Source organism: Bombina bombina, chromosome 7 (assembly GCF_027579735.1).
Source record: "Bombina bombina isolate aBomBom1 chromosome 7, aBomBom1.pri, whole genome shotgun sequence".
NCBI classification, from domain to species: domain Eukaryota; kingdom Metazoa; phylum Chordata; class Amphibia; order Anura; family Bombinatoridae; genus Bombina; species Bombina bombina.
The window spans coordinates 429522338-429535626 of record NC_069505.1 but is presented as its reverse complement, the minus strand read 5'-3'; the positions used below and the strand labels follow the sequence as shown (position 1 = coordinate 429535626).

At 39.6% G+C, this 13289-nt stretch overlaps 1 protein-coding gene across 1 annotated transcript in view; it reads left to right on the top strand.

Moving 5' to 3' along the window:
* Positions 1-13289, top strand: part of MEI1 (meiotic double-stranded break formation protein 1) — a 1068659-nt gene that overhangs the window by 677533 nt on the left and 377837 nt on the right.

Sequence of the window (13289 nt, the reverse complement as noted above, 5' to 3'; positions counted from 1 at the left end):
GTCTTGTTTCGGTCGAATGACTGGATATGGCAGTGAGGGGAGGAGCTATATAGCAGCTCTGCTGTGGGTGATCCTCTTGCAACTTCCTGTTGGGAAGGAGAATATCCCACAAGTAATGGATGATCCGTGGACTGGATACACTACAAGAGAAATAAATTTATCAGGTAAGCATAAATTATGTTTTTTGCACTTGGTTGGTGGTACATGGCGAAAATACGGTTAATTGTTATGTCACCTATACCCATGTGTTGTAAGGTTCGCCTAAGGAAATCCCAGCTGACACGGTCAAAGGCCTTCTCTGCGTCTGTTGACAGCAAGATCATAGGTATTTTTTCCCTCCTTGCATAGTGTATAAGATTCAAGGCCCTGACCATGTCATCCTTTGCCTCTCTGCCTGGGATAAATCCCACCTGGTCTGGTTCTATGAGTTCTGGGAGAAATGTGTTTAATCGTGTTGCTAAGATTCTAGAATATATCTTAACATCTGCATTGATTAAGGATATAGGTCTGTAGCTAGAGGGGTTATCTGTTGGTCTTCCTGGTTTGGGAAGCATTATGATGTGAGCTTCTAAAGCTGATTTTGAGAAGGGGCACGATTCGCTTATTGAGTTAAAATATGTCAGCAAATGTGGTATTAGTAGGGTTTTGAACTTGGTATAATAAGAATAACTGAAGCCGTCTGGGCCTGGTGATTTTCCCGTTGGAAGATTTTTGATTGTATTGTTTATTTCTGCCTCTGTGATTGGTAACTCTAGATTATCTAATTGATCTTGTGTAATTTTGGGTAAATTAAGCTGAGATAGAAAAGATTCTATGTTTTCTGTTCTCTGTTGTGAGTGAGCATGGTTTTGTGATACGTTCGATGAGAGATTATATAGTCTTTGAAAATAATCTCTAAATGTTGAAGCTATATCATGCGATGTATGTTGTGTTATTCCCTTGCTGTTTTTAATTTGTAAAATGTATGATGCTTTTGAACGTTTTTTCACCATTCTTGCTAGCGATCTGCCTGGTTTGTTATGAGTTATGTATGCATATTGTTTCAACATCATATACTTTTTGTTAAGGTCTTTGTTGAGGATGTTAGCTAGTTCTTGTTTTTTTAAAGTCAGGGTGTCTAACGTTTGAGTGTCTGAAGGGGTCAGTTTGTGCTGAGATTCAAGTCCTTCAATCGTTTGGATTAAGTCTGCTGTTTTTTCTCTGCTTATTTTATTCCGTCGGGCTTTGTGTGCTATAAGCTCCCCTCTAATTACCGCTTTGCGTGCTTCCCAGTTTGTCTGGGGGGAGGTTTGTGATGCAGAATTAAAGTCAAAATATTCTGTTATGCTCTCTGCTACTTTAGTTTGGATTTCTAAGTTGTGTAACAAGTTTTCATCTAATTTCCATACATAGGGGTCTAGTTATCAAGCCGTCAACCTCAAATACGCTGGAATTCCGCAGCGTATTTGTGGCGAGGCTGATTCGCCTTAGTTATCAAAGGCTACAGACCGGCAAAAGTAGAATTTTGTGACGTAAACTTCGATCCGCCGGACTCAGTCCGACACAGATCGATTCTTACATCACTCCAGATGTTCCGCACACAAGTGCGGCACAATCTGACTACTTTTGCTAGTTATCAAATGACTAGCAGGTACGCTCGGCACTTTTACGGCCCAGCGTACCTGGTTTTCAATCCGCCGCCCTGGAGGCGGCGGATCCCATAGGAATCAATGGGAGTCTGACCATAGCGAAAGTACAAGTTCGCTGCTGCCAGACATCCCATTGATTCCTATGGGAGCTGTCTACACCTAACACCCTAACTTGTACCCCGAGTCTAAACACCACTAATCTGTCCCCCCTACACCGCCGCAACTAAATAAATGTATTACCCCCTAAACCACCGCTCCCGGAGCCCACCGCAAGCTACTCTATACATATTAACCCCTAAACCGCCGCTCCCGGAGCCCACCGCAACTATAATAAATGTATTAACCCCTAAACCGCCGCTCCCGGAGCCCACCGCCACCTACATTATACCTAGTAACCCCTATCCTGCCCCCCCTATACCGCCGCCCTCTATATTAAAGTTATTAACCCCTATCCTGCCGATCTCGCACCTCGCCGCAACTAAATAAATAGTTTAACCCCTAAACCGCCGCTCCCGGACCCTGCCGCAACCTATATTAAATTTATTAACCCCTATCCTGCCCCCCCTACACCGTCGCCACCTATAATACATTTATTAACCCCTATCCTGCCCCCCACTACACCGCAGCCACTGTAATAAATTTATTAACCCCTAAACCTAAGTCTAACACTAACCCTAACACCCCCCTAACTTAAATATTAATTAAATAAATCTAAATAATATTTATATTATGAACTAAATTAATCATATTTAAAACTAAATACTTACCTATAAAATAAACCCTAATATATCTACAATATAAATAATAATTACATTGTACCTATGTTAGGATTTATTTTTATTTTACAGGTAACTTTCAAATTATTTTAACTAGGTACAATAGCTATTAAATAGTTATTAACTATTTAATAGCTTACCTAGCTAAAATAAAGAGAAATTTACCTGTAAAATAAAAACTAACCTAAGTTACAATTACACCTAACACTACACTATCATTAAATAAATTATTCCTATTTAAAACTAAATACTTACCTGTAAAATAAACCCTAACGGCTAGATTTGGAGTTTTGTCGGTAAGGACCCGAAAAGCTAACGCCAGCTTTTTTCTGGCCGCACCATAAAAATAACTCTGGTATTGAGAGTCCACATAAAGGCTGCGTTAGGCTCCAAAAAAGGAGCGTAGAGCATTTTTAACGCAGCTTCAACTCTCAATACCAGAGTTGCTTACGCAAGCGGCCAGCCTCAAAAACGTGCTCGTGCACGATTCCCCCATAGAAAACAATGGGGCTGTTTGAGCTGAAAAAAAACCTAACACCTGCAAAAAAGCCTCGTTCAGCTCTTAACGCAGCCCCATTGTTTGCTATGCGGAAACACCTCCTAAGTCTGCACCTAACACCCTAACATGTACCCCGAGTCTAAACACCCCTAACCTTACACTTATTAACCCCTAATCTGCCGCCCCCGCTATCGCTGACACCTGCATTTTATTTTTAACCCCTAATCTGCCGCTCCGTAAACCGCCGCTACTTACATTATCCTTATGTACCCCTAATCTGCTGCCCCTAACACCGCCGACCCCTATATTATATTTATTAACCCCTAATCTGCCCCCCACAACGTCGCCTCCACCTGCCTACACTTATTAACCCCTAATCTGCCGACCGGACCGCACCGCTATTATTATAAAGTTATTAACCCCTAATCCGCCTCACTAACCCTATAATAAATAGTATTAACCCCTAATCTGCCCTCCCTAACATCGCCGACACCTAACTTCAAACATTAACCCCTAATCTGCCGACCGGAGCTCACCGCTATTCTAATAAATGTATTAACCCCTAAAGCTAAGTCTAACCCTAACACTAACACCCCCCTAAGTTAAATATAATTTTATTCTAACAAAATAAATTAACTCTTATTAAATAAATTATTCCTATTTAAAGCTAAATACTTACCTGTAAAATAAATCCTAATATAGCTACAATATAAATTATAGTTATATTGTAGCTATTTTAGGATTAATATTTATTTTACAGGCAACTTTGTAATTATTTTAACCAGGTACAATAGCTATTAAATAGTATAAGAACTATTTAATAGTTACCTAGTTAAAATAATTACAAAATTACCTGTAAAATAAATCCTAACCTAAGTTACAATTAAACCTAACACTATACTATCATTAAATTAATTAAATAAAATACCTACAATTACCTACAATTAAACCTAACACTACACTATCAATACATTAATTAAATACAATACCTACAAATAAATACATTTAAATAAACTAACTAAAGTACAAAAAATAAAAAAGAACTAAGTTACAAAAAATAAAAAAATATTTACAAACATAAGAAAAATATTACAACAATTTTAAACTAATTACACCTACTCTAAGCCCCCTAATAAAATAACAAAGACCCCCAAAATAAAAAATGCCCTACCCTATTCTAAATTACTAAAGTTCAAAGCTCTTTTACCTTACCAGCCCTGAACAGGGCCCTTTGCGGGGCATGCCCCAAAAAGTTCAGCTCTTTTTCCTGTAAAAAAAAACATACAATACCCCCCCCCCAACATTACAACCCACCACCCACATACCCCTAATCTAACCCAAACCCCCCTTAAATAAACCTAACACTAAGCCCCTGAAGATCTTCCTACCTTGTCTTCACCCTGCCAGGTTCACCGATCGGTCCAGAAGAGCTCCTCCGATGTCCTGATCCAAGCCCAAGCGGGGGGCTGAAGATGTCCATGATCCGGTCGAAGTCTTCATCCAAGCGGGGCAGAAGAGGTCTTCCATCCGATTGAAGTCTTCATCCAGGCGGCATCTTCTATCGTCATCCATCCGGAGCGAAGCGGCAGCATCCTGAAGACCTCTGACGCGGAACATCCATCCTGCCCGACGACTGAACGACGAATGACGGTTCCTTTAAATGACGTCATCCAAGATGGCGTCCCTCGAATTCCGATTGGCTGATAGGATTCTATCAGCCAATCGGAATTAAGGTAGGAATATTCTGATTGGCTGATGGAATCAGCCAATCAGAATCAAGTTCAATCCGATTGGCTGATCCAATCAGCCAATCAGATTGAGCTCGCATTCTATTGGCTGTTCCGATCAGCCAATCGGAATTCGAGGGACGCCATCTTGGATGACGTCATTTAAAGGAACCGTCATTCGTCGTTCAGTCGTCGAAGCCGGAGGTCTTCAGGATGCTGCCGCTTCGCTCCGGATGGATGACGATAGAAGATGCCGCCTGGATGAAGACTTCAATCGGATGGAAGACCTCTTCTGCCCCGCTTGGATGAAGACTTCGACCGGATCATGGACATCTTCAGCCCCCTGCTTGGGCTTGGATCAGGACATCGGAGGAGCTCTTCTGGACCGATCGATGAACCTGGCAGGGTGAAGACAAGGTAGGAAGATCTTCAGGGGCTTAGTGTTAGGTTTATTTAAGGGGGGTTTGGGTTAGATTAGGGGTATGTGGGTGGTGGGTTGTAATGTTGGGGGGGGTATTGTATGTTTTTTTTTACAGGAAAAAGAGCTGAACTTTTTGGGGCATGCCCCGCAAAGGGCCCTGTTCAGGGCTGGTAAGGTAAAAGAGCTTTGAACTTTAGTAATTTAGAATAGGGTAGGGCATTTTTTATTTTGGGGGTCTTTGTTATTTTATTAGGGGGCTTAGAGTAGGTGTAATTAGTTTAAAATTGTTGTAATATTTTTCTTATGTTTGTAAATATTTTTTTATTTTTTGTAACTTAGTTCTTTTTTATTTTTTGTACTTTAGTTAGTTTATTTCATTGTAGTTATTTGTACATATTGTATTTAATTAATTTATTGATAGTGTAGTGTTAGGTTTAATTGTAGGTAATTGTAGGTATTTTATTTAATTAATTTAATGATAGTATAGTGTTAGGTTTAATTGTAACTTAGGTTAGGATTTATTTTACAGGTAATTTTGTTATTATTTTAACTAGGTAACTATTAAATAGTTCTTAACTATTTAATAGCTATTGTACCTGGTTAAAATAATTACAAAGTTACCTGTAAAATAAATATTAATCCTAAAATAGCTACAATGTAATTATAATTTATATTGTAGCTATATTAGGATTTATTTTACAGGTAAGTATTTAGCTTTAAATAGGAATAATTTATTTAATAAGAGTTAATTAATTTCGTTAGATTAAAATTATATTTAATTTAGGGGGGTGTTAGTGTTAGGGTTAGACTTAGCTTTAGGGGTTAATACATTTATTAGAATAGCGGTGAGCTCCGGTTGGCAGATTAGGGGTTAATGTTTGAAGTTAGGTGTCGGCGATGTTAGGGAGGGCAGATTAGGGGTTAATACTATTTATTATAGGGTTAGTGAGGCGGATTAGGGGTTAATAACTTTATTATAATAGCGGTGCGGTCCAGTCGGCAGATTAGGGGTTAATAAGTGTAGGCAGGTGGAGGCGACGTTGAGGGCGGCAGATTAGGGGTTAATAAATATAATATAGGGGTCGGCGGTGTTAGGGGCAGCAGATTAGGGGTACATAGCTATAATGTAGGTGGCGGCACTTTGTGGTCGGCAGATTAGGGGTTAATTATTGTAGGTAGCTGGCGGCGACGTTGTGGGGGGCAGGTTAGGGGTTAATAAATATAATACAGGGGTCGGCGGTGTTAGGGGCAGCAGATTAGGGGTACATAGGGATAACTTAGCTGGCGGCGCTTTGCGGTCGGCAGATTAGGGGTTAAAAAAAAAATAGAGTGGCGGCGATGTGGGGGGACCTCGGTTTAGGGGTACATAGGTAGTTTATAGGTGTTAGTGTACTTTAGAGTACAGTAGTTAAGAGCTTTATGAACCGGCGTTAGCCCAAAAAGCTCTTAACTACTGACTTTTTTCCTGCGGCTGGAGTTTTGTCGTTAGATGTCTAACGCTCACTTCAGACACGACTCTAAATACCGGAGTTAGAAAGATCCCATTGAAAAGATAGGATACGCAATTGACGTAAGGGGATCTGCGGTATGGAAAAGTCGCGGCTGAAAAGTGAGCGTTAGACCCTTTTTTGAGTGACTCCAAATACCGGAGTTAGCCTAAAACCAGCGTTAGGAGCCTCTAACGCTGGTTTTCACGGCTAACGCCAAACTCCAAATCTAGGCCTAAGATAGCTACAATGTAATTAATAATTACATTGTAGCTATTTTAGGATTTATATTTATTTTACAGGTAACTTTGTATTTATTTTAGCTAGTTAGAATAGTTATTAAATAGTTATTAACTATTTAATAACTACCTAGCTAAAAGAAATACAAAATTACCTGTAAAATAAATCCTAACCTAAGTTACAATTAAACCTAACACTACACTATCATTAAATAAATTAAATAAATTAACTACAAATAACTACAATTAAATACAATTACATAAACTAACTAAAGTACAAAAAATAAAAAAAGCTAAGTTACAAAAAATAAAAAAATAGGTTCCAAACATTTAAAAAATATTACAACAATTTTAAGCTAATTACACCTAATCTAAGCCCCCTAAAAAAATAACAAACCCCCCCCCAAAATAAAAAAATGCCCTACCCTATTCTAAATTAAAAAAGTTCAAAGCTCTTTTACCTTACCAGCCCTTAAAAGGGCCTTTTGTGGGGCATGCCCCAAAGAATTCAGCTCTTTTGCCTGTAAAAGAAAAATACAACCCCCCCCCAACATTAAAACCCACCACCCCCATACCCTAATCTAACCCAAACCCCCCTTAAAATAACCTAACACTAATCCCCTGAAGATCATCCTACCTTGAGTCGTCTTCACTCAGCCGAGCAGCGATGGAACCGAAGAGGACATCCGGAGCAGCAGAAGTTATCCTCCAAGAGGCGCTGAAGAAGTCTTCTATCCGGGCGATGTCATCTTCCAAGAGGCGCTGAAGAAGTCTTCTATCCGGGCGATGTCATCTTCCAAGAGGTGCTGAAGAAGTCTTCTATCCGGGCGATGTCATCTTCCAAGAGGCGCTGAAGAAGTCTTCTATCCGGGCGATGTCATCTTCCAAGCGGGGTCTTCAATCTTCATCCCGCCGACGCGGAACATCCTTCTTTACCGACGGACTACCGACGAATGAAGGCTCCTTTAAGGGACGTCATCCAAGATGGCGTCCCTTCAATTCCGATTGGCTGATAGGATTCTATCAGCCAATCGGAATTAAGGTAGGAAAAATCTGATTGGCTGATTGAATCAGCCAATCAGATTCAAGTTCAATCCGATTGGCTGATCCAATCAGCCAATCAGATTGAGCTCGCATTCTATTGGCTGTTCCGATCAGCCAATAGAATGCAAGCTCAATCTGATTGGCTGATTGGATCAGCCAATCGGATTGAACTTGAATCTGATTGGCTGATTCAATCAGCCAATCAGATTTTTCCTAGCTTAATTCCGATTGGCTGATAGAATCCTATCAGCCAATCGGAATTGAAGAGACGCCATCTTGGATGACGTCCCTTAAAGGAGCCTTCATTCGTCGGTAGTCTGTCGGTAAAGAAGGATGTTCCGCGTCGGCGGGATGAAGATTGAAGACCCAGCTTGGAAGATGACATCGCCCGGATAGAAGACTTCTTCAGCGCCTCTTGGAAGATGACATCGCCCGGATAGAAGACTTCTTCAGCTCCTCTTGGAAGATGACATCGCCCAGATAGAAGACTTCTTCAGCGCCTCTTGGAAGATGACATCGCCCGGATAGAAGACTTCTTCAGCGCCTCTTGGAAGATGACATCGCCCGGATAGAAGACTTCTTCAGCGCCTCTTGGAAGATGACATCGCCCGGATAGAAGACTTCTTCAGCGCCCCTTGGAGGATAACTTCTGCCGCTCCGGATGTCCTCTTCGGTTCCATCGCTGCTCGGCTGAGTGAAGACGACTCAAGGTAGGATGATCTTCAGGGGATTAGTGTTAGGTTATTTTAAGGGGGTTTGGGTTAGATTAGGGGTATGTGGGTGGTGGGTTTTAATGTTGGGGGGGTTTGTATTTTTCTTTTACAGGCAAAAGAGCTGAATTCTTTGGGGCATGCCCCACAAAAGGCCCTTTTAAGGGCTGGTAAGGTAAAAGAGCTTTGAACTTTTTTAATTTAGAATAGGGTAGGGCATTTTTTTATTTTGGGGGGTTTGTTATTTTATTAGGGGGCTTAGATTAGGTGTAATTAGCTTAAAATTGTTGTAATATTTTTTAAATGTTTGTAACATATTTTTTTTTTTTGTAACTTAGCTTTTTTTATTTTTTGTACTTTAGTTAGTTTATGTAATTGTATTTAATTGTAGTTATTTGTAGTTAATTTATTTAATTTATTTAATGATAGTGTAGTGTTAGGTTTAATTGTAACTTAGGTTAGGATTTATTTTACAGGTAATTTTGTATTTCTTTTAGCTAGGTAGTTATTAAATAGTTAATAACTATTTAATAACTATTCTAACTAGCTAAAATAAATACAAAGTTACCTGTAAAATAAATATAAATCCTAAGATAGCTACAATGTAATTATTAATTACATTGTAGCTATCTTAGGGTTTATTTTACAGGTAAGTATTTAGTTTTAAATAGGAATAATTTATTTAAGTATAGTGTAGTGTTAGGTGTAATTGTAACTTAGGTTAGTTTTTATTTTACAGGTTAATTTCTCTTTATTTTAGCTAGGTAAGCTATTAAATAGTTAATAACTATTTAATAGCTATTGTACCTAGTTAAAATAAATTGAAATTTGCCTGTAAAATAAAAATAAATCCTAAAATAGCTACAATATAATTATTATTTATATTGTAGCTATATTAGGGTTTATTTTAAAGGTAAGTATTTAGTTTTAAATAGGATTAATTTAGTTAATAATAGAAATATTATTTAGATTTATTTAATTAATATTTAAGTTAGGGGGTGTTAGGGTTAGTGTTAGACTTAGGTTTAGGGGTTAATACATTTATTACAGTGGCGGCGGTGTAGTGGGGGGCAGGATAGGGGTTAATAAATTTATTATAGGTGGCGACGGTGTAGGGGGGGCAGGATAGGGGTTAATAAATTTAATATAGGTTGCAGCGGGGTCAGGGAGCGGCGGTTTAGGGGTTAAACTATTTAGTTGCGGCGAGGTGCGGGATCAGCAGGATAGGGGTTAATAACTTTATTATAGAGGGCGACGGTGTAGGGGGGGCAGGATAGGGGTTACTCGGTATAATGTAGGTGGCAGCGGTGTCCGGGAGCGGCGGTTTAGGGGTTAATACATTTATAAGAGTTGCGGCGGGGTCTAGGAGTGGCGGTTTAGGGGTTAGTAACTTTATTTAGTTGCGGGAGGCTCCGGGGGCGCCGGTATAGGGGGTAGAACAGTGTAGTTTAGTGTGAGTGCTTAGTGACAGGCTAGCAAGAAAGCTGTGAAAAAGCTGAAGAGCAGCGAGATCGGATGAGTGATAACTCTCACAGTCCGCTGCTCATCGCCCAGTACTTGGTGCGCGGCTTTTTGACAGCTTTTTTGATAACTTAGGCAAATTTTTGCAGGTCCGCGGCGGCGATGTGAGGCGAGCTTAGGCGGGCGTATTGGGCCGGCGAAGGCAGGAAAAGTAGACACGTTGATAACTACCCCCCATAATCTGTGATTGGTTTATTTGGCCATACTAACGCGCAGTGTACTATGTTGTGGTCCGTCCAGGTTGTCGTGTGTAGTTTCGCTGAGTGAAACAGAGTAAGGCCTGTGACATCAGTGAAGATGTAGTCTATTCTGCTATACCTTTTGTGGGGGTGGGAGTAGAATGTATAGTCTCTCCTTTTTGGGTGTAATGTCCTCCATACATCTTTCACTGCTATTTGCTTTAGGAGCAAGTTTGTTTTTTGTATTGTGGATTTAGGGGAGGAGGAATGTGTAGTGGAGCAGTCCAGTTCTGGTTGTAGTGCTAAGTTCAAATCTCCCCCCATTATTATTATGCCTTTTGAAAATTCAAAAATCAGGCTGTTTATCTTTTGAAGAAATAGGTTTTGTTTTAAAGATGGAGCATATAAAGATAACAGCGTCACTGGTCGGCCATATAGTAGTCCATTAACTAATATATATCGTCCCTCTTTGTCCCTAACTATTTGGAGTTCCTGAAATGGGGTTCCCTTCTTAATAAGTATTCCTACTCCTTGTGTTTTTTTTTTTTTAAATTAGATGCGTAATAGCAAGTGCCAAATTTATATTGGAATGTTTTGGGTTCTCTCCCTTTTATAAAGTGGGTCTCCTGTAATAGAATATCTCCTGCTAATCTTTTAAAATCTATTAGGGCTATATTCCTTTTTTTTGGCGAATTTAGTCCCTTGGTGTTGGCTGTGAGAATGTGTATTAAATGTTTGGAGTTATAGGATGTCATGGTGATTTCTTAATAGATAATAAATGGTGTTGATGATGTCTGTGAGAGCAAAAATTAATGTCCTGACATAAAAAGGGTACAGCTTTTGTATTATTAAGTAACCTAAATTGTGCCATTGCATGTTTGTGGTGTTGTTCAATAATGAACTATGAAAACAGTAAAAACAGTAATAACAAACAAATAACAAACAACTAAACAAATGATGCCAGTATACAAACGCGGTTAAGTCACCGCCTTCGCATAGTCGCATCGTGGGGGTGAGATCTATCTCTCCCCATCATACCTTAAACTAATGAGAAAATACAAAACGTTTAACACATGTTGATTAGTTATTATATATTAACTTCATAACTAGCTTCCCTCATGCATTACTCCTTTTTTAGGTTATCTGTTACCCTTATTTCATTTGGTTAATATTAAAGTTAACCTTAGTCTCTGTAATGTAAACATTATATCATGTTGGTACTCATCCATCTGATGATGTCTTAATCATCTGGCGATTTGGAGAGGATCAGTCTTTCAGGTTGGTGTCCTATTATTGTTCCTGGTCAGATTCTTGTCTGATTTACGGGTCACTGTATTCCAGTGAGATCGTTGGGCCTTAGGTGACTGAATTTTCCCCGTTGGTTGTAAGATGTCTGTCTCCTCTTCTCCATGAATAGGTGGGGCTGGAATATGAATGTTCAGGTTCTTGGATAATGTGTTTATGTCCGAAGGGTCTTTGTAGATATATTGCTTTCCTGAGTGAGTAATTATAACACTGAAGGGAAATCCCCACCTGTATTTTATGTTATTGTCCTGTAAGACAGACGTTAGGAATCTAGCAGCTTTTCTTTTCTCTATTGTTGCCGGGCATAAGTCCTGGTATATCTGTAGCTCTTGGTCTTGGTACTTTATTATCTTAGATGTTCTAGCCACTGACCATATTTTTTCTCTGTCTCTGTAGTGTAGGAATTTAATAATAACATCCCTCGGGGGTGCAGATGGTAAAGGCTTGGGCCTAAGAGCTCTGTGGGCTCTTTCTATAGATATTTCTGATATCTGAGTGGAGTCTGTAATGTTGTTGAATAGCTCTATGAGATATGACAGTAAATTTGTAGGTTCTATCGTTTCTGGGATGCCACGATCTCTCAAATTATTGCGTCGACCTCGATTCTCGAGGTCTTCTACTTTGTCCTGTAAAGATTGCAGAGACGTGGCGTGTTGAGCTAAACAATTATCTGCTGACTGCATCATTGTCGATAGAGTATCATGACTTTCCTCCAAATCTTCTATTCTTGAGCCAAGATCATTGATTTATTTTCTGATGACAGTGAGTTCTGTTTTTATAAAAGACTTCAGATCAGCTATATCTGTCTTTGAGGAGAGGTTTTGTATCGCTTCTTGCATATTAAATAGATGTTCCTGTGTCAATATTGGAGGGTGACTTGTCTGTTCTAATGGCGTGTCTCTTTTAAGAGGCGATGTGTTTTTTGGGTCCCTTTCCATGACTTCTTGTGTGGAAAAGAAGGTATTTAAGGTATTTGTTTGAGATGGGACTTTAGTCATCTTGTCGCTTTTGGCAAATCTCTTAGACGCCATTATTTTCTCTTTCGTATTATTTGTGAATATATTTTCCTCCCTCTGGTGTGTTTTATCTCCTTTTTAAACTTAGTCTGCAGGAGTGTTCTGTTAAAGAAAACTATGACGCTGGTTTAATGGTATTCCAGTAATAAATATTAAGAGTTCGTGTTGCGCCAAAGGCCTACTTAATTAAAAGTATTCAGGCGTTTTAATATGCCGCATGGTATAGGCCTCAGTCTGAGTGTCGATTTGGTGTGCAAAGCAGCTTGATATTGTTCCTAATTCGGTGCTTTCAGATGACCGATCTCTTTTTACTTTGTCCCCTTTGTCAGATTGCCCGGTAAGGTGTAATTGGGGTAAGTTTGTAGGGGGTACGTTACCTATATTCCAGGATATAGTATTAATGGCGTTGCGGTATTGCGGTCTGTATTCCGGTTGTTGCGGTCTGAATCTCTGCTGAGTTCTTTATTAGCCGCAAGTCTGAAGTCCAGGTTTAGATCATGGCATTCCCCAGATCTTAAAGGAGGTCTGCCAGTTAGTGAAGTTCAGTTCAGCATGTCATATTTGGCATAACGGAGAGATTTATTCCCGGAGCTAGTGTACTACACGTCCATGTACCTGCATGGCTTGGCTCCGCCCCCGACCCGCCCTCTTTTTAATTATAATTCTGCAGTTTTTTTGAGTAAACCTCAGGCACCTTTTCACCCTTTTGTTATTTCTTTTTCAATTTTCCTTCGGCT